Genomic DNA, 18,801 nt, shown 5'->3' on the forward strand with positions numbered 1-18,801 from the left:
TTGAACATGGTGCCTTAAAATTTGGACAAGTCCGTACACGCACCTGCAGTGTGATGGAGGTGCTCTCAGACTCCAGAGCTCAAGTATTAGTGAGAATTAAATCGGTACAATATGACCCAGAGAAGGGTAATGAAGCTGAAAAAACAAAACAATTATTTTAAATATCAGGAGATGTTGCCTAAGGGTGAATTCTGAAAAGAGCAGCCAAAGGAAGTTATCCAATCCCATAATGGGAGTCATTAAATATGAATTTGGAAAAAAAAAGAGAGAGAGAGACAGAATCTGGAGTTAGGGATGGAAAATACTCTCCATACACTTGCTTTCCCCTGGGAGTTGGGGATGTAATATGAAAGCACGGGTTTGTTTCATTTCTGGGTCCAGTCGCCAGTGGCTCTGGCTTTCTTGTGGCTTGTACATGAAACTTCAGATTTGTTTAAAGTCATTTCTGTAAAGGAATTTGTTTGGGAGAGGATATGAAATATGGAAAATAGAAGATGCTTGAGAAAAGGAGAATTTCCTTGAACTCAGCTGGGAAAACAAATCAAATTTATGTAGTTGTCACATAGTTGTGTGCGTATTTTTTTTTAAGTCTTGTTCTCTCCATAAATAGATTCTATGCTGTACCTTGTTCCTCTGTTCATTTTTTAATAGAAAAAAAAATCTAATGAAACATGCTGTATGGTTTGAATGACATTCCAGATCTCATAAACACATGATGTCACCAGCTATGCCCCTGAGAGAAGAGCAGGGGATCACTCCCAGGTAAACCCACTGTCGTCAAAGAAGCAAGAACCCTCTAAGAATGACTTCCCTCACCCACCTCCCTCCAGCCCTCAGAAAACTTAGGGATGAAGAATGGAAAAGGAATTTACCTTGCTTCTTCATGTACATACTTCTTCGCTGGTTTTTACAAGTAGTCATCAATCTGGAACTGGAAAGCCCTTCTGAACTCATCTCAGAGAATCCTAGCACAGCAGGTGCTGTCTTTGCATTGACCCTGGAGAGAAGGGCTGTTGGTGATAGCAGCAGTAGTCACTAACATTTGTTAAACACATTCGAAGGCAGAAAAACATTGGATGAGGAACTCACCCAAACTCCTTCAGCTCCTGAAACATAATAAACATGGTACCCAGCCAAACCTAGAGCATCAGAGAAGGCTTCCTGAAAGAGGTGATGCTTCCTCCACATGTTGAAGCATAAGATCATACCTCATTGAATGAATGTCAAAAAGTGGAAATCTCACTCACGTAGGTAACAACAGGAGCAAATAATTCTAAGCAATGAAATACCGTTGTGAGTCAAGATCATCACAAGATGCTCCGTATCACTAGACAGAAAAGCATACACATTTACATATATGAAGAGTCACATCACAAATGATTTTCATGTCATGCAGCAAGCCACATATTTTCACCCTAAAAGAAGTCAACCAAAGATAGTGTAGTAGAGGACATTGCAAGGTTTTTAGGTGTTTGAATGACATTCAAACATCCCTTTGATGATAATGTGGAGGATGGAAAGTTGCAAAGAGGCAAGGCCGGAAGCATGGCCCCCTGCAGAAGACCACTGTGATGGCACAGGTGAAAGAAAACAGGATGTAAAGTAAACACCAGAGAGTAAGAAACACATTCAAGAAAGATTTGGGAGATGAATCATTGTGACTCAGGGATAGAGGAGATAGGCAAATGGAAGCAATGGTTGTCAAGTTTCTGGTGGGGCTGTGGATAACAGGGCAAGGAAAGAAAAATAAGTAGGGCTGAGATGAGTTTAGTTCAGATAGCATACATGTGAAGGCTCCATAAAATATTCAGCTGCGGTTCTTCAGCAAATTCCAAATAAGCTTAAACCTCACAGAAAAGTTTAGGGTTAGAGGCATGGTTTGTGAGTCAGCTATTTACTCCTTGAACAGATATGGATTGAAAGAAAAAAAAAAAAAACCTTATTATTTTAAGAGCGAAGAGGATGTTATAAGTCATGATGTGACATTTCTGCTTTTCCTGAGGTTAGCCAGAAATGCACAATGGCATTAAACAGTCCAGAAATAACTCACATATACATTTCAATGTCACTTTTGGGTGATGCAATGGGTTTACATGCCTGTTGGAGCACCCAGCAACTATGAGATTCCCATCCACCTTCCTGCTAATGCACCTGGGAAATGGAAAGTGAAAGTTTTTGCCATCCATGTGAGAGAACTACATAGAGTTGCTGATTCTTGGCTTTGACCTTGCACTTACACATGAATCAGCAGGTGGAAGACCTCTCCCTCCTGGCTTTTGTCTCTCTATCACTCTGCCTTTCAAATAAGTATATAAATCTTTTTGTGAAGATAACTTTGACAAATATATAAAACTAGGCAGCCCAAGTACGGGAAAAATAGAGCAGGAAAAAGACTTAAAATTATATGAGCCATGACTCAGTGAGGAAACTTGAAAAATTGTGCACATCAATTCAAGGGGTAGAAAAAGAAAAAAAGTCCACAGAGGAGACCCAGCCAGAAAGACCAGGAGCAATTAATACGTAGCCAGAGAAAACAGTGGGAGATGTCTCAAGTGCTTGGCTCCCTGCACACATGTGGGAGACGCAGGTAAAGCAAACACTTGGCTCCTGGCTCCTGGCTCCTGGCTCCTGGCTCCTGGCTCCTGTCTTCTTGCTCCTGGCTCCTGCTGGCTGCTGGCTGCTGGCTGCTGGCTGCTGGTTCCTGACTGCTGGCTCCTGGCTCCTGGCTGCTGGCTCCTGGCTCCTTCTGTGTGGCCCAGCCCTGCCTTGCTTTTGTGGACATTTATGGAATGAAGCACCAGGCAAAAGATCTCTCTCTCTCTCTCTCTCTCTCTCTCTCTTTCTCTCAATCCCTCTCTGTCTTTCCTTTTCTCTGTAACTTAGATGATCAAATAGACAAATATTATTTTATAAGAATTAGTACTCAGAAAGATAATGTAGCTAGCAAATTAAAGAAATGAAGTTAGGGGGCCTGACAAGAAATTCTGAGTTGTGTTTCTGATGCCTAATGATAACAATTTCCTTGGTCACTTACCTAAGCTACAATGGATCGAGAAAGATGACAAATGCTGGTAAAGATATGAATCAAATGGAATTCACATACATTGTTGGGGGCAAAGTAAATCAGTATAGCAATTACAGAAAAAAGTATAGAAGATAATGGTACTCAAAATTACAAATAGATTGAGGAATCTATGGATCCAGCAATCCTATTTCTGGTTATATATCCAAAGGAATTAAAATTAGTATGCTGAAGAGAAAACAATTTTCTCATATTCCCTCTAGCACTGTTCAAAATAGCCAAGACATGGAATCAATCTACTTATCCATTATTAGGCAAGTGAAAAATAAAATAACATACCCAAAGACACACACATATACACAGCACAATCCTATTCGCCGTTGAAAACGCAGGAAATCTCATGGTTTGGAATAAAATATGTAAACCCAATGGTCATTCTACTAAGTAAAATGAGTCAGACGCACAAGAAGAAATATTGCATGATCTCACTTTTGTGTGGTATTTCAAAAAGTTGAGATCATGGAAATTTAGAGTCAAATCCAAGAGGCTGCAGTTAGGGAGTTGAATGAGAAGTTACTGATCAAAGACTGCAGCGTTCTAGCAAGACGGGAGGAATAAGTTTTCAGATCTATTGCACACTCTGGCAACCAGAGTCAACAGCCACATATACACTTCTAAATAAGTAAAAGTAAATTTCAAATGTCTCACCACAAAAAAGTTTGCACTATAAATAATGCATTAATTGGCTTGAGTTCATCATTTCACAGTGCGTATAAATGTCCATATCTCCAAAGATGACACTGTACTCCACTAATGCATATGAAAAGTCAATAAAATGCTTGTTAGAAGTAAAAAAGAAAGAAAATGAACAGGAAGTATTCTTTAAAGAAGCTTAGTTTTTACAACAAGAGAGAACTCATAATGTTTTCCTTAGAATGGGAGACATTAGATCGTTTTAATAGACTAAGAAATATGTATGAGACAACCATTAGGGCTAAAGGAGAGAAGAGTGAGAGGTTGTGGAAGGGATTGGCATTAATCATGCTGACTTCTTGTCTCACTGTACCTTTTCTGACCTGAATTGCACCATTTAGTGTGGCTCTTTAGAAGCCTATGTGAGCTAAATGAGTTTGGAATGGATATGTCCGTATGAATATATCCCAGACTAGTCCTTATTTTTGACTTTCAATTTCAGATATTCCTATTCATAGCTCACCTCTGCTCTTGCTGAGTGGCTGTGGGGTGCGTCTAGAAGGGAGCATCTGTGGGTTGGCTGATGCACCACTGATCCTCTGTCTCCACATCACCCCAAATCCCAGACCCTTTTCCCTGATGTTGCTTGATTCCCGTGGATTGAAACATGGTTGGCATACATTGGTTTTTGCCTGTGATTACCCATTTATGATCAATACGAATGCAGGCTAGATCTTGCTACAAGGATTGTAGAAGAATTTATTATAAGAAAAGCAGCAAAGAGGGAGGACTATATTTCCCCACATGCCACTCTGCGTAGTCTCCCATAAGATCCCTGTATCTGGGTGCAGTGATGGTGCTGAGAGTGGAAATGGAAATCTGGGCAGCCATTCTGATCAATCAAGTGGAGACACATTTTACTCATGAACAAGAGCAGAAAAGTTCAAATGCAGTGTAAGATGTAAAAGAAGAGGAATGTAGGGCCCAGCGGCGTGGCCTAGCAGCTAAAGTCCTCACCTTGAACGCCCGGGATCCCATATGGACACCGGTTCTAATCCTGGGGGCCCCACTTCTCATCCAGCTCCCTGCTTGTGGCCTGGGAAAGCAGTCGAGAACAGCCCAAAAGCTTTAGGACCCTGCACCTGTGTGGGAGACCCGGAAGAGTCTTCTGGTTCCCAGCTTCGGATTGGCGCAGCACCGGCCGTCGTGGCTCACTTGGGGAGTGAATCACCAGACGGAAGATCTTCCTCTCTGTCTCTCCTCCTCTCTGTATTTCTGACTTTGTAATAAAAATAAATAAATCTTTTTTTAAAAAAAAGAGGAATGTAGAGAAGTTGAAGGGGCTTTTGAAGAAAGGCCATTATAGGATGTGAGTGAACCCTTAGTGCTCTTGAAGAGATGTAAATTATACTGACATTATTTTTATTTTTATTTTTGCTTGCCTGACAATATTAGTTACTAATTTATTAAAGAGACAAACTCACAGGGAACCCCTAGCTTGTTGGCTTACTTCCAAAATGCTTGCAGTGGCCAGAGGTGGGCTGTGACTAAAAGCAGGAACTAGAAACACTGCAGGTCTTCCACACGGCAGGTCAGAACACAACTACTTGAATCATCACTAATACCTCCCAGGGACTGCATAAACAAAAATCTGGAGGCAGAAGTCATATCCAGGAATCACACACTAAATATTTCAATATTGGCTTTGGAGAGCTTAACCTCTGGGCTAAATATTTGCTTCATTATTCTTTTAATTATTATGTTCATCTATATCTTAACCAGGAGGGGCCTTGTGATTGTAGTTGTTTTACTATATAAAATTAAATTCTGTTTTCATTATAAAAATATTCTAAGAGTAACTTAAGTTGTAAAACGTGATAGCGTCTCAACAATGACCATCATGGAAGCTGAAACAATAGGGAAGGTGTTTCCCTTCCAAGCATGGTGACCACCTCCCTACAGAGTCCTGGAAAACACGGGGCACCGACACACCTGAGTGTTCCAGTGTGGTTCCACGAAGCCCACCTAGATTGGTGCTAAACCTCAGCCAGTGAATGGAGAGGAGGCAAAAATTCATAGCTCCAGGGTCTCGGTAAGAGCACATAAGGGAAATGATAACCAAAAAACATAAGCGGCTTGGGGAAGATGGGGGTCTCCACAGGAACAGACGGAAGGGATTCGCAGGTGTGTAGAAGAAAGCCTCACATTCAGGCATGCTGTCTCTTTTTTAGACACAAGCTAGAATACTTCCGTATTTCCAGACCTAGTTCAGGTTGGCTTAGCAAATACGTAAGGGTATATAAACACCAAATGCTCCAAGATTGCGTTTCACTCCTGCTCTCCATACCCTCTTGTCCAAGAGTCTTGTATCCTTGTTACCGTTGAGTGTCCTAGTTTGTAAACTGCTCTGTGGTTTGGCAACCACGCGTGCTCTGGTCCTCTGCCAGGGGCATGTCATTTGTCCCAATCAAAACATACTCTTTTACACCCCATTATATTCTCTCGAGATCATGCCAAGAGGCCTGGCTAGGAAAAAAAGGAAACTGGAGTTTGGAAAGTATTTTCCCCATGAGTTAGTCCTCCCAGATAGCACTGACATTTTAATGAATGCTTTGGGTGCTAGAGAAGGAATATGGTGGGAAAGCTTTGAGGCAGTAGCACTCTAACTAGAACAGCTAAGAACATGGCTTACAGGTATGCACTCTTCTCAAATGCAGCCATGTACATTTTCACCTGGTAGACTTTTTTTTTAAAAGATTTATTTTTATTATGTTTTTATTGGAAAGGCGGATATACAGAGAGGAGAGACAGAGAGGAAGATCTTCCGTCCCATGATTCACTCCCCAAGTGAGTGCAACAGCCGATGCTATGCTGATCCGAAGCCTGGAGCCTCTTCCGGGTCTCCCACACGGGTGCAGGGTCCCAAAGCTCCGGGCCACAGGCAGGGAGCTGGAAGGGAAGCGGGGCTGCTGGGATAGAACCGGCACCCATATGGGATCCCGGGCGTTCAAGGTGAGGACTTAACCACTTGTGCCACCGCACCAGACCCTCACCTGGTAGACTTTTGTTTTTGATTTAAAGTTTTATTTATTTTTATCAGAAAGTCAGATTTTATAGAGAGAAGTAGGTTCAGGGAGGAAGATCTTCCATCCACTGCTGCACTACCCAAGTGGCTGAAATGAGCAGAGCTGAGCCAATCTGAAGCCAGGAGCCAGGAACCAGGAGCTTCCTCTGGGTCTCCCACACATGTGCAGGGTCCCAAAACTTTGGGCCATCTTTGACTGCTTTTTCAGGCCACAAGTATGGAGCTGGAAGGGAAGTGGAGCAGCTGTGACATGAACTGGTGCCTATGTGGAATCCCCGTGTACGCAAGGTGAAGATTTAGCCACTAGGCTATCACATTGGGATCCTACATGTAAATTTGTTATTGGTTCCTTGGTTCCTGTGTATTCCTGGCTCTCCCATTCTCCCCTCATTTCCATTTCTGTCTCTTTCTCTCTGCCTCTCTTTCTATTTTTTTTTCCCTATGAGATACACTCCTTCCTAGCTATACAGAAGTACTGAATTATTGCAGGTTCTTTATAGAGAAAATATAATAAAATCCTTTGAAATGTGTACTCATTCTCAATTCTCAAGGAAGATTTATCTTTCCTTCTTTAGGTAACCCTAAAATTACCTTTAGAAAAATATTTTTCACTTTTCTTTTAAGATTTAGTTTTATTTGAATGTCAGATTTCCAGAGAGAAGGGGACAGAGAAAGATTTTGTATCTGTTGCTTCACTTCCCAGATGGCCACAAAGGACAGAGATGAGCCCATCAGAAGCCAGGAGCCAAGAGTTTCCCTGGCTCTCTCACATTGCTGCAGGAGCCCAAGGCCTTGACCCATCTTCCACTGCTTTTCCAGGCCATAAGCAAGAAACTGGACCAGAACTGGAATAACCTGAATATGAACCGACATCCATATGAATACCAGCATTTAAAGGTGGAGGATGAGCCTGTTGAGCCACTGTGCAGACCCCAGTCTAAGATTATTTTAAAACTGGAGGTTTTAGAATCATATGTACATTGAGAATGCAAGTAAAATGAGGACTGGCTATTGATTCGAATCAGAAGAGACTTGTTTTTTCTTTGTGGTTGGCACAAATTTGATTTGTTTATCTAACCTTCTTGTTAATTATTATTCTTTTGTGTTTATTTATCCTTTAACTAAAGGTGCCATTTGGGTGTGAGTGGTCATACATTCTCACTAGGAGTTCAGTCTGACTTCTCTACTAATACAAGTTTTGGTACACTTTCTATAACTTCCCTCCCCCCAAGAAAAACTGACTCATTAAGACCTGCAGAATGCAAGAGATTATCATTCCTTGCTGGTTGAGACTCACAACTTCTTTTAAATTCTGAGAATTTCCATACTTTCCTGGTTGTACGCTCAAACCGGCTTTTAAAAAATAACTAGGGTTGGGCCCGGCGGCGGCGTGGCCTAGCAGCTAAGGTCCTCGCATTGAATGCGCGGGGATCCCATATGAGTGCCAGTTCTAATCCCGGCAGCTCCACTTCCCTTCCAGCTCCCTGCTTGTGACCTGGGAAAGCAGTCAAGGATGGCCCTGCACCTGTGTGGGAGACCTGGAATAAGTTCCTGGATCCTGGCTTCGGATCGGCACAGCACTGGCTGTTGCGCTCACTTGGGGAGTGAATCATTGGACAAAAGATCTTCCTCTCTGTCTCTCCTCCTCTCTGGTTATCTGACTTTGTAATAAAAATAAATAAATCTTTTAAAAAATGACTAGGGAGATTTCAACATGCTTTGGGAATAAAACTAACATCGAAGTTACAACACATAGAAGGTGGAAGAATCTTGCAGGCTGAAGCTAAACAAATTGATTCATTGTTTAAAAATAATTGGGCCTTTAAAGGATTTGGATAAAACTCAGAGTCTAATAACTAAATATTTTAGATGCTCATAATTTAGTTCAAAATTTTAGGGTCCATGAAAAAACTGTAAATCTCAATTCATATTTAGAAAAAAAGACACTCAACTGACACTAATTCCAAGATAATATCATTACTAAACCTATCTGAAAGAGGCGCTGTCATTGCAAAGTCCAATAAGTAATGGAAAATACCCTGGAAAACAAATGGAAATGTAAGAGATATAAGCAAACAAATATAGTTTTAAAGAAAAAATAATTGGGGATGTAAAAGCTGAAGCAGGTATTAATTTAAAAATTAAACTCATGGGGCTGGTAAGGTAATGATGCCAGTTAAGCCACCACTCAAAATGCTAGCATCCCCTTTGGGTACCAATTCAAGTACTGGCTGCTTCCCTTCTTGCTACTGCACTTGGGAGAGTAACCATGGATGACCCAAATGCTTGGACCTTGCAGCCGTGTCGCAAACTAAAATGGAGTTCCTAGCTTCTGGCTTTGGCTTCGTCTAGCCCAAGCCATTTGGGAAATGAGTTAACAGGTGTAAGATCTCCATCACTGTTTCTCCTTTTTCTCTCTGTAACTCTGCCTTTCAAATAAAATAAATCTTTAAAAACATAAGATTTATGAGGCTGAATGTACAGCGAGTTTACTAATGCTAACGAACTTTAGACATTTTGAATATAAAATAATTTTAAAGATACTCACATTGTCACATTACTGGAAATAAGTTAGAATTCACTTATGCATTATATAAAACCATGACTTTTTAGCTAAATGACTTATTCTGTGCACATGGCTCCAACATATCTGGAGTTCTAAAACTTCTATACATAAAAGAAGTACATTCTCACATTTTCTCCCAATTTCTTCAGCTATAACACAAGAGTGAAAAGAGTATCCAGGCCCAACATCATTGCACAGTAGCTTGAGCCACTATGTGTGATGCTGACATCCCATAATGCATCATCTGCTTGAGTCCCAGGTAATCCATTTCGTACTGAGGCACCTGAGAAAGCAATGAAAGATTGCCCAACTACTTAGACCTCTGCCGCCTACTATGGGAAATAGGATTGATTCCTAACTCTGATTTCAGCTTGGTATGTACCTGGTGATTGCAGTCATTTGAAGATTGAGTCAGTGAACAGAACTCTTTCTCTCTTTAAAAAAAAATAAATAAATCTTAAAAAAACAAAAACCTTCCTCCCATGGTTGTTGTGAAAATTAAACAGGGCAATGCCTACCTATAAGATGCAAACACAATTGGTGATAGCTGATGCTATGTAATGCTTATTACTTCGTCCTGAAATTGGCTTTATATATATCTATCTTGCCAATTAGACTGTTTTCCTTGTCTGTCTGGTACCCAGCATAATACTACACAAACAGAAAATATTCACTAACAATAGATTGAATTGAACTGGCAAGTGGAACAAAGAAATAAGTCTCATGATGTTTTAATGACTGAAAAATGTTGCTTCCCAGGATAAAACAAGATCTAACAATAGAGCATTGCAAATGGAATGGGAGCAGAAATAATGAAACTCCAATAATGACTTCCAAAGCTCATTTAATGTTTCATTTTCATCTGGTTTTGGCAGGGAAAATCCTTTGTGCAAATCAAATCTTCCTCGGAAGCTGAAACAAGTAAAAATCGATTTTTGAAAAGCCCACATACACACACTTGTCTGGCTGGAGAGACATCTGGGGCCCACCCCCTGCCACTGGAGTGGCAGTTACAGGAATCTCAGGGATTCAGTTTGAAAAATCCAGGATAAGGCTTCCTTTAAGTCCTTTTCCAGTTGCAAAGCTCCATGAACTGTCTCACTCCTAAGAGTGCATGGAGTCATGCACTGGCGGCATGACACAAAGCAAAGGCGTTCCTGGAAGAGAAGGAAGTGACCCTCCATTTGACACATCGTCACTATAAAATAGACTGTGTACCAGAGAAGGAAACAAGACAACAGCAGTTGGGATCTGCATCGGGATACTTCTTAGTGAAGGAATCAGGAGATTGAACTAGAGAACATTAAAAAACTGACAATCCCTTTGTTAATAAAATAAGAAGATCAAAGTCAGATCCATGCCAAGATGAATCAGCAGCTAACTGACTTTGTCAGGGACCCAAGTTCTTTCTCGTTCTGCCTTCCTCATCATGCTGGCGTGGTCTCACAGTGCTGTTGCAAAAACAATTCAGTCATTCCACATGCAAAAATGATTACCTCCATGGAAGAAGGGGGATGCTGCTTCCCATGAGGCCTTTCTGTATAAGGGGGGTTTCATGGAATGAAAAAGAAGATCTGTGACTTCTATCTTCAGTCATAAAAATACAGAGTTAGAGTCCAACTGAGCTCTGTACAACCAATTAAATGGGGAAGTGTGAGTAGTGAGGGTACTGTGATTTCTGTCTTTTAAGGTCTTGGTTTTGCAAGGGTTATCCATCAGAGCCTTAGCAGCAAACAAATATTCTAGAATGAACTGGAAACAATTTATTTAGTAAAGGGGCTAGTTTAAAAACATATATTGGTACAGTGTTGTAAATATGGTTCAATACCACAGGGCTTCCACGGTTCTCACATACACAAATACATTCCCACACACATTGAACAGAACAGGGAGGAAAGGTGTTAATATCGTCAGAATCTAAAAAAACAGGATCATGTAGAAAAAGAGTCAATCAACTTTCCATTAAAGGCCAGGTAGTGATTATTATAGTGTTTGCAGGCTTCATTTCTTTCCCTCTCAACAGCTCAATTTTGTCATTGTTGCACAAAAGCAGTCATAGATTATTTGGAAATTAGTGGGCGAGGCTGATTTCCAATAATACTTGATTTAAAGGCACTGAAATCTGAATTTTATATAATTTCCCTGCACTGTGAAATAATATTTATTTGAAAAGCTTCCAACTATTTAAAAACATTTGGCTCACAAGCCATAGCAAAGGTGGTACGCTGGATTTGGTTCATGGACCATGGTTTGTCCATCCCTCATGTCATGAAATGTTCTGGGTTCTAGCCAAGGAAAAGACCTTAGTGACACCATAGGGAAAAAGCCACAGGAATAGATTTCCTGTCATCAATTCTCTGTTACTCATCCTGAATTCATTACAAAATCCAACCCAAAGCCAAAGGCAAGGAAGCACATCAGTGTGATCCATAACTGTTGTCCTCCAAAGGCACAGAGCTGGGTAGAGAAAGCTGGAGAATCCATCTGGAGGGATGAAGAGGAGATATCTGGCACAGCAACTCTCCCAAGCTGTCTGTTTACTGTTCTTTTTGGCAGTTAACTTAAACGCACAGAAGAAAACTCAGAAAACAAAACTGTTTGCTATGCTTTCCCTGTGTGGGCAAGTAAAGCAGAGAGCTAAGACTAATACTGTGTCTTATTCTAATTCCAGGCATGCAAACTCCAAAGAACAGAGATGTCAGCTCTAAAATCTAAGTGGAAAAAAAACAGAATACTTTGCAGCTTGACCAAAGATAGAAACAGGGCACTGGGTGAAGCCTGTCAGATGCTGTGGGTTTGAACAGAGGAAAAACCTGCATTGACCTCCAAGAGACATGTTTCTTCTGCAATCCTTGTTATCCAGGAGCCATCTTCCTTTTTCGTGGAACTCCTTAGAGCCATGGATTTAATAGCACACCTTCTTATGGTTATCTCAGTACATCATATTATTTCACTATCTATCTAAGGAGGCTCTTGTTACACCATAAACTACTCTGTCTGCTGTGATTTGGCACCTGACCTCTTGTGACATTTTAATTCCAAAGCCTTAAGATACTAAGTAGGTAGCAGTTTAATTCAGTTACGGTGTTCGGGAGGTAGACACGTTTGGAGGTCCTGAGGTCTCCTTGGCTATGCTTTCAGAAGGTAAGCTTTGCATGAATTAGATCCAGGTTTTCTATGTACTTCTGACTCCCATGCAACCCTTCTTCCACAAGCCACTTACTGTTCTCATTGAAGGCCAAAAGTTAATGGGATCAGCTCAATCTTGGACTGACAACCTCCAAAATTACCAGCCAAAATGAAACTACTTTCTTCATCAGCAACTTCTCTCAGATATTTTGTTGAAAAGCAAACATGTATATATATTGTGTATATATTTGTCTGTGATTCTCTCCAGGTTTAAAAAAGGATCATAAGGTTTATTTTTTTTAAGATTTAATTCATTTTTATTGTAAAGTAAGATATACAGAGAAGAGGACAGACAGGAAGATCTTCTGTCCACTGACTCATTCCCCAAATGGTCATAATGGTTGAAGCTGAGCCAATCTGAAGCCAGGAGCCAAGAGCTTCTTTGGGTCTCCCTCATGGGTGCAGGGTCCCTTGATTGCTTTCCCAGGCCACAAGCAGGGGGCTGGTTGGGAAGTGGGGCTGCTGGGGTAAGAACTGGCACCCATATGGGGCCCAGATGTGTGTGAGGCAAGGACTCCAGCAGCTAGGCTACCACACTGGGCCCTGGATCACAAATTTTTATATCATAGAGCCAAAATACTCAAGGAAGTATAGCATTGGATTAATTTGGATCAAATGACCATTTCTGGACCAAGAAATTTTGGCTGGATGTTATTCCTATTAAAGCATACCTTTGCTTTAAATCATAGAAGACACAATAGGGTTCCATATCTCATAGGTATTTATCTGTTCGTTATTTTTTTGGCCAGAAGCCATTGGTTGACATAGTTCATGTTAGAGTCTCTATTTGCCCAGATACTCACTGCCAACACTTGGCTGGGGTAGTTGATTGATTTGTTTGGTTCTCCATCCTCTGTTGTAGTACTAGGTATCCTCTGCAAGCTCTAATGGACTTCCATATCCTCCATGTGCACAGGGACATGCTGTCCACTGCTCCATCTAAGCCACTGTGGAGGCCCAGGTCTGACACATGCACTCCATGGTCAGACCATGGAACCTGCAATTCTCTCCACGATTTAGGTTCTTAGTCTAGTGATTCAGTTAGGGGGGAATCCCCACAAAAACTTCATCTGAGGTGTTCCCAGACTTGATTCTTGTATGTGTTTACCAGCACTGGGGCTGTCTGGGCTGTAGCCCCCACCAACCTGAGTTGGAATTGAGGGTGGGTAGAGCCTGGCCAAGCTATAGCACCCACTGGCAAGTGCCAAAGTGAGGTGCACCATGCTAGACTGGCCACAGCACACAATCAACATACGTGAGACCTGGAGATGAGTGGGTGAACCTAACAGGGAAGTTTCATGGGGCTTCCGGCTGAACCACCACTCCCACTGGAGAGTGTGAGAGCTGGGGGTGGAGGCAGACCAGAAGGTGAAGGGATACAACATCCGATGGCCTGCATGTGGGCTGGACCAAGGGAAAGCTGGGCTAGGCTGATTATTCCTACTGGTACATGCACAAGCCAGAGTGGGTGGGTGTGGGTTGGTTGGGCTTTGCCGGCAGATACTGGCACAGGTTGCAAATTCTGTCAAGTTAAACTGCAGAATCACCTGGAGTGTGCAAGATGAAGGAGTGGGAGTGGTCCCAGTAGGGAAACAGTGGGCACCTCCCTCTTGGGTTGCCACTCCCATTGGTGAGCATGAGAACCAGAACTGGGACAGGCATGGCTAGACAGACAGGCACCCATCGGCATGTATGTGGGCTGGATAGTGGGGCTGGTTTGGTTGAACCAGGCTTTAGTGCCTATTGACATGTATGAGAGTTGAACAGGATGTGGGACAGACAGGACTAGTCTGCTGTATATTTTGACAGGCATGGGAAACAGGTCTGGTGGGAGTTATTGAGGGTCACTCAGACTAGGCTGCTGCTCTCACTGGTTTGTGTGAGGGCTGAGTGTGCATTGGGCAGGATCGGGTAGGACTCCAACACTCATTGGTTTACATAGAAGATAGGGCTGGAGACAACTGACCCAGCAATTGTAACTAACAGTGTGTGTGAACAAGTATTCTTACAGGACTTTTTACAGTGTCTTGCACACGACACTTCCATAAGCACCTTTGGAATGAATGGATGAATTTTGGTTGTGGTATTGTCCCCAGATCGCTTGAAATTTATATGCTCTGAACAACATTTCAGAAATTCATCTTAGTGAAGATGATCTCATAAGTCTTGTTTTTAAAACTTCTAAAAGCTTTGTTTTCTGAATTCAGCTGACTATAATCACTGAAGCAATAGTTTTTGAAATAAAGCAAATCTTGGTAATAAATTCTGGAGAAAGAGAGTCACGGGGCATAATATATGCACACCTACACACACAGACAAGATCCCCCTCACTTCCTTTCCCTTTCTCCTCCCTTTCATGATTACTAATGGATTTGTCTTGAAGACAAACTCTATTGTTATTTCCTTTTGTTCACAAGTATTGCTCAGCATTGGATGCCCTGCTTTTAGGTAATTTAAGGCCCATGTTTAAGAACCAATGAAATCTTACCAGCTAAACCATGTTTTTCCCAACCACTGATTGTCAGTCATGATTCCTTCAGATTTTTATGTTCTTTATCCTTATTTATTCTTTTACTTTGATTGTTCTTCAAAATGGAGCAAGAATTTTTGAAATTGTTAAAATCTACTTGGAATGTAAGAAAGAAGGAAAATGAATGTGAGGTGGTAAAGTTTGGGGTGCTGCTGTCCTAAATGCTGGCAACAGGAGTAAAGATCTTCATGGTGGAATGACCAAGGTGTTTGAAATTTGTTTTAAGCTGATTACCTTCCTGAAATGACTGTGTCTTTGCAAACTTTACTTAAGACTCTTGCATCTTAGAGTTCAGCTTGAACGTAAATCTAGAAAAGGGACTGAATATCATGTCTGCATGATTCATTGCACGATGAAGCAACACAATCAGCATGATGCGTTGATTTCCTAAGTAGAGTACAGGTAAAAGAAGCAGAATGTTGGGAAAAGGTAAGCATGAATGCATTAGACTTTCACAGATTTCTAGAAAATGGTGTGAGCATCATGGTGTAGGAGGTTAAGCCCCGTTTGGGATGCCTGCATCCCGGATCAGGCGACCATATAGGGCTTTGCATCTTCTGTCCAATTTGCTTTCATCTGTGCATATCCTGGGAGGCAGCAGATCATGGCTCATATTGTTGGCTCCCTGTTTCCCATGTGTGTGACCTGGATGGAGTTCCTGGCTCCTGGCTTCAGCCTGGCCCAGAGTTGGCCGTCGCATGCATCTAGGGAGTGAAGTAGCAGATGAAGCATTTTCTATCTGTCTGTTGCTCTGCCTTTCAAATAGGTAAGAACAAATAAACAAAATCTTGAAGAAGGGATTGGGCATTTTCGAACTTTAATATAAAATCCCTATTTCACAAAACCAAAATATAGAGATGGATGTAATGAAAACCTGTGGACACACCAGTCAACCCAACACACAGCTCTCTGTATGTCTGAAGACCTCTAGACACCTGCTGTAGCATCCCTTCCCATTCGCCTCTAGATAACACCTCACTCTTCAGCCCGGTGTCTGTTACCCCAGACACCTCGGATTTTCCACAAATAACAAAATGAAGTTCAGTTCAATTTTATCTAAAGAGGAAAAAAAATTCTGACCTGTAGGTCATAAACATAGAAGTTCCTCATGCAACTCCAGGGTAAAACAGATAGTTGCAGACTGAATGAACACACAGAAATACATACCACACAGATATTTGTACATTTGCATGAACTATTTATATATAAAACACTACAGTTGGAAATACAGTGCACATGTATATCATGGATATTTGTTCCTCTATTCCTGGTTTATTTAACTTTATTTCATTTTTAACAAATAACCACACATCAATATATTCATGAAAACGGTCTTCTTGTGGTTGAAAAATATTAAATATGTAATATGCCCCGCAATTTCCCTGAGAGCCATCAAACCAATTTTCTTTTTTGGCACTGGGGCACCCCATTACAGCATTTAAAATGAAAAGTTCAAGTTGTTCTGGGTTTTCTGCTCAGTTGCAATTAATTTTGAAACTCATACTCACAAGGACATGTTTATCTCAAATATTGCAAATATGGATTTTAAGTGTAAAATAACTCTTAATCATTGTTTTGGGCCAGTATTTTTCTTTCTGGAAGCTGAATATATTTGCTAGCAGATATCAGATTTAGAATATTGACTTAAGAAAAGGACATACAAACATGTGTTTTCAATGTTTTCAAGTGTTTTTGAGGAAAAAGAACTTATTTTCCTTTCTTTAAAAAAAGGATACAAGCAACCCACAAAATACAGCTTTAAACACCTGACATAGCAAATAAGCAAAATCTTATCTACAGAATTGTATTGCCTCAATATTGATAAACTCAGGGTAGTTTCTGAAGGTGATTTTCAAACTCAGAGCCATGCATCCATAAGATATCTATGCATCAAGCTGAGGCAGAGGAGCCAAGATTCAAAAAAAAAAGAGTGGGGGAGCAGGGGAGCTTCACTCTGGCTGTCTCAGCTGCAGCATGGTGCTCTCAGAACTTAACCTGCTGAAACATGGGTTATATATAGTCTACTCAACTACCGCACACTTAGGGCACAGTGAGGTGTGCTGAGTTGATGAATCCTTAGAAACGAAGATGTAGTCGGCAGACAGTTGCTTGCCCTAGGACATATGCAGATTCTCTGAAGGAAACGAAACACCTGAAAGGGAGTCATCTCAGCGTTGGAATGGTCTAACAAAGCTTTGGATATTAGTTCTGAGTCCTCTTTTTGCTATAACAAAATATCTTAGGTAAAGTAATTTTTTTAAAACCACAACAGAAATTTGGGGCTGGCACCGTGGTGCAAGAGCCCAAGTATCTACCTGCAGTAGTTTATGTCCTGCCTCCTTCTCCTCCACTTTTGATTCAACTTCCTGCTTTTCGCCTTTGAGAGCAGACTCACTAGAAACTCCTGGCTCCTGGCATCGGATCAGCCCATCTTTGGCCTTTGGGGCCATTTGGAGAGTGAGCCAGCAGAGGGAAGATCTATCTCTGTTTCTCCTTGTCTCTGAAAATCTACCTGTAAACAACAAACAAGTTTATTCCCTGTAGTTTTAGAGGCTAGAAGGCCCAAGGTCACACTACCAGCAGATCTGGTATCTGGGAGGGCTTGTGTCCTCATGTGGCAGGAGGGTGAACAAGCTTGAATTATTGAATTTCTGTTGGAAATGCAGATTTACCGAGAGAAGGAAAGACAAAGAGAAAGACCTTCAATTAACTGATTTACTCCCTAAATGGCCCCAATGACCAGAGCTGAGCTGAGCTGAGCTGATCCAAACCCAGGAGCTTGTTCCAGGTCTCCCATGTGGGTGCAGGGTTCCATGGTATTGGGCCATCCTCTACTGCTGTTTCTGGCCATATATAGTAGAGATAGCTGAAAGGGAAGTGGAGCAGCCAGGACACGAGCCAGTGCCCCGTATGAGATCCCGGTGCTTGCAAGGCAAGGATTTAGCCACTAGACCATTGCACCAGGCACCTCCCTCAGCCTCTTTCACAAGGGCATTAATCCCATTCATAACCAAAGTTAGTTTCAATAAATGAATTTTCTTACATAGCAACTTCCAGACCACAGCAATGTATCAGGTACCAAAGGACAAAAGAAGACTAATCCAGACTTCAGTGTAGGTGTCTTCTGGGTGGAAAGAAGAATCAGTAAATATAAAAGGCTAAAGTTGATGCCAGGTGGAGGGTAAATAAACTAGCCTGGCTGGAATTTTTACAGTGTAGAGAAAAATAGGAAGGATAGGAACGGAAGCTGAAGTCAAAGCACGGGGCCTTAAATATCAGGACATCCCTTTTGCCAACACCTTTCTTCATTTCAATGATGAGATCATGATTAAAAATGAAAGTATTGTGTACAGTAAAGCTATAGTGGAAATAGTATTTTTCATGTTTCTTTTCTTCTTATGCTTTAACAAATATTACTGATTGGAAGGTTGATTTGAAAGGCATAGAAACAGAGAGAAAGCTTCCAACCATTATCCTGTTGGAAAACAAACACTTAAAGTACATGAGTTCTTACAGGAGGGAAATAAACAGATTATTTAACAGTACATTTTTTTCTTTTAACAAAATATATAACCCATGTTTCTTGCTTCACTTCTTTTTTATTTTATGATTTTGAAGAAGAGATTTTTTTTAGATTTATTTTTATTATTTTTTTTTTATTGGAAAGGCAGATATACAGAGAGGAGAGACAGAGAGGAAGATCTTCCATCCGATGA

Source organism: Ochotona curzoniae, unplaced genomic scaffold (assembly GCF_017591425.1).
Source record: "Ochotona curzoniae isolate NIBS_2020 unplaced genomic scaffold, NIBS_Ocur_1.0 contig_4514, whole genome shotgun sequence".
Taxonomy (NCBI): domain Eukaryota; kingdom Metazoa; phylum Chordata; class Mammalia; order Lagomorpha; family Ochotonidae; genus Ochotona; species Ochotona curzoniae.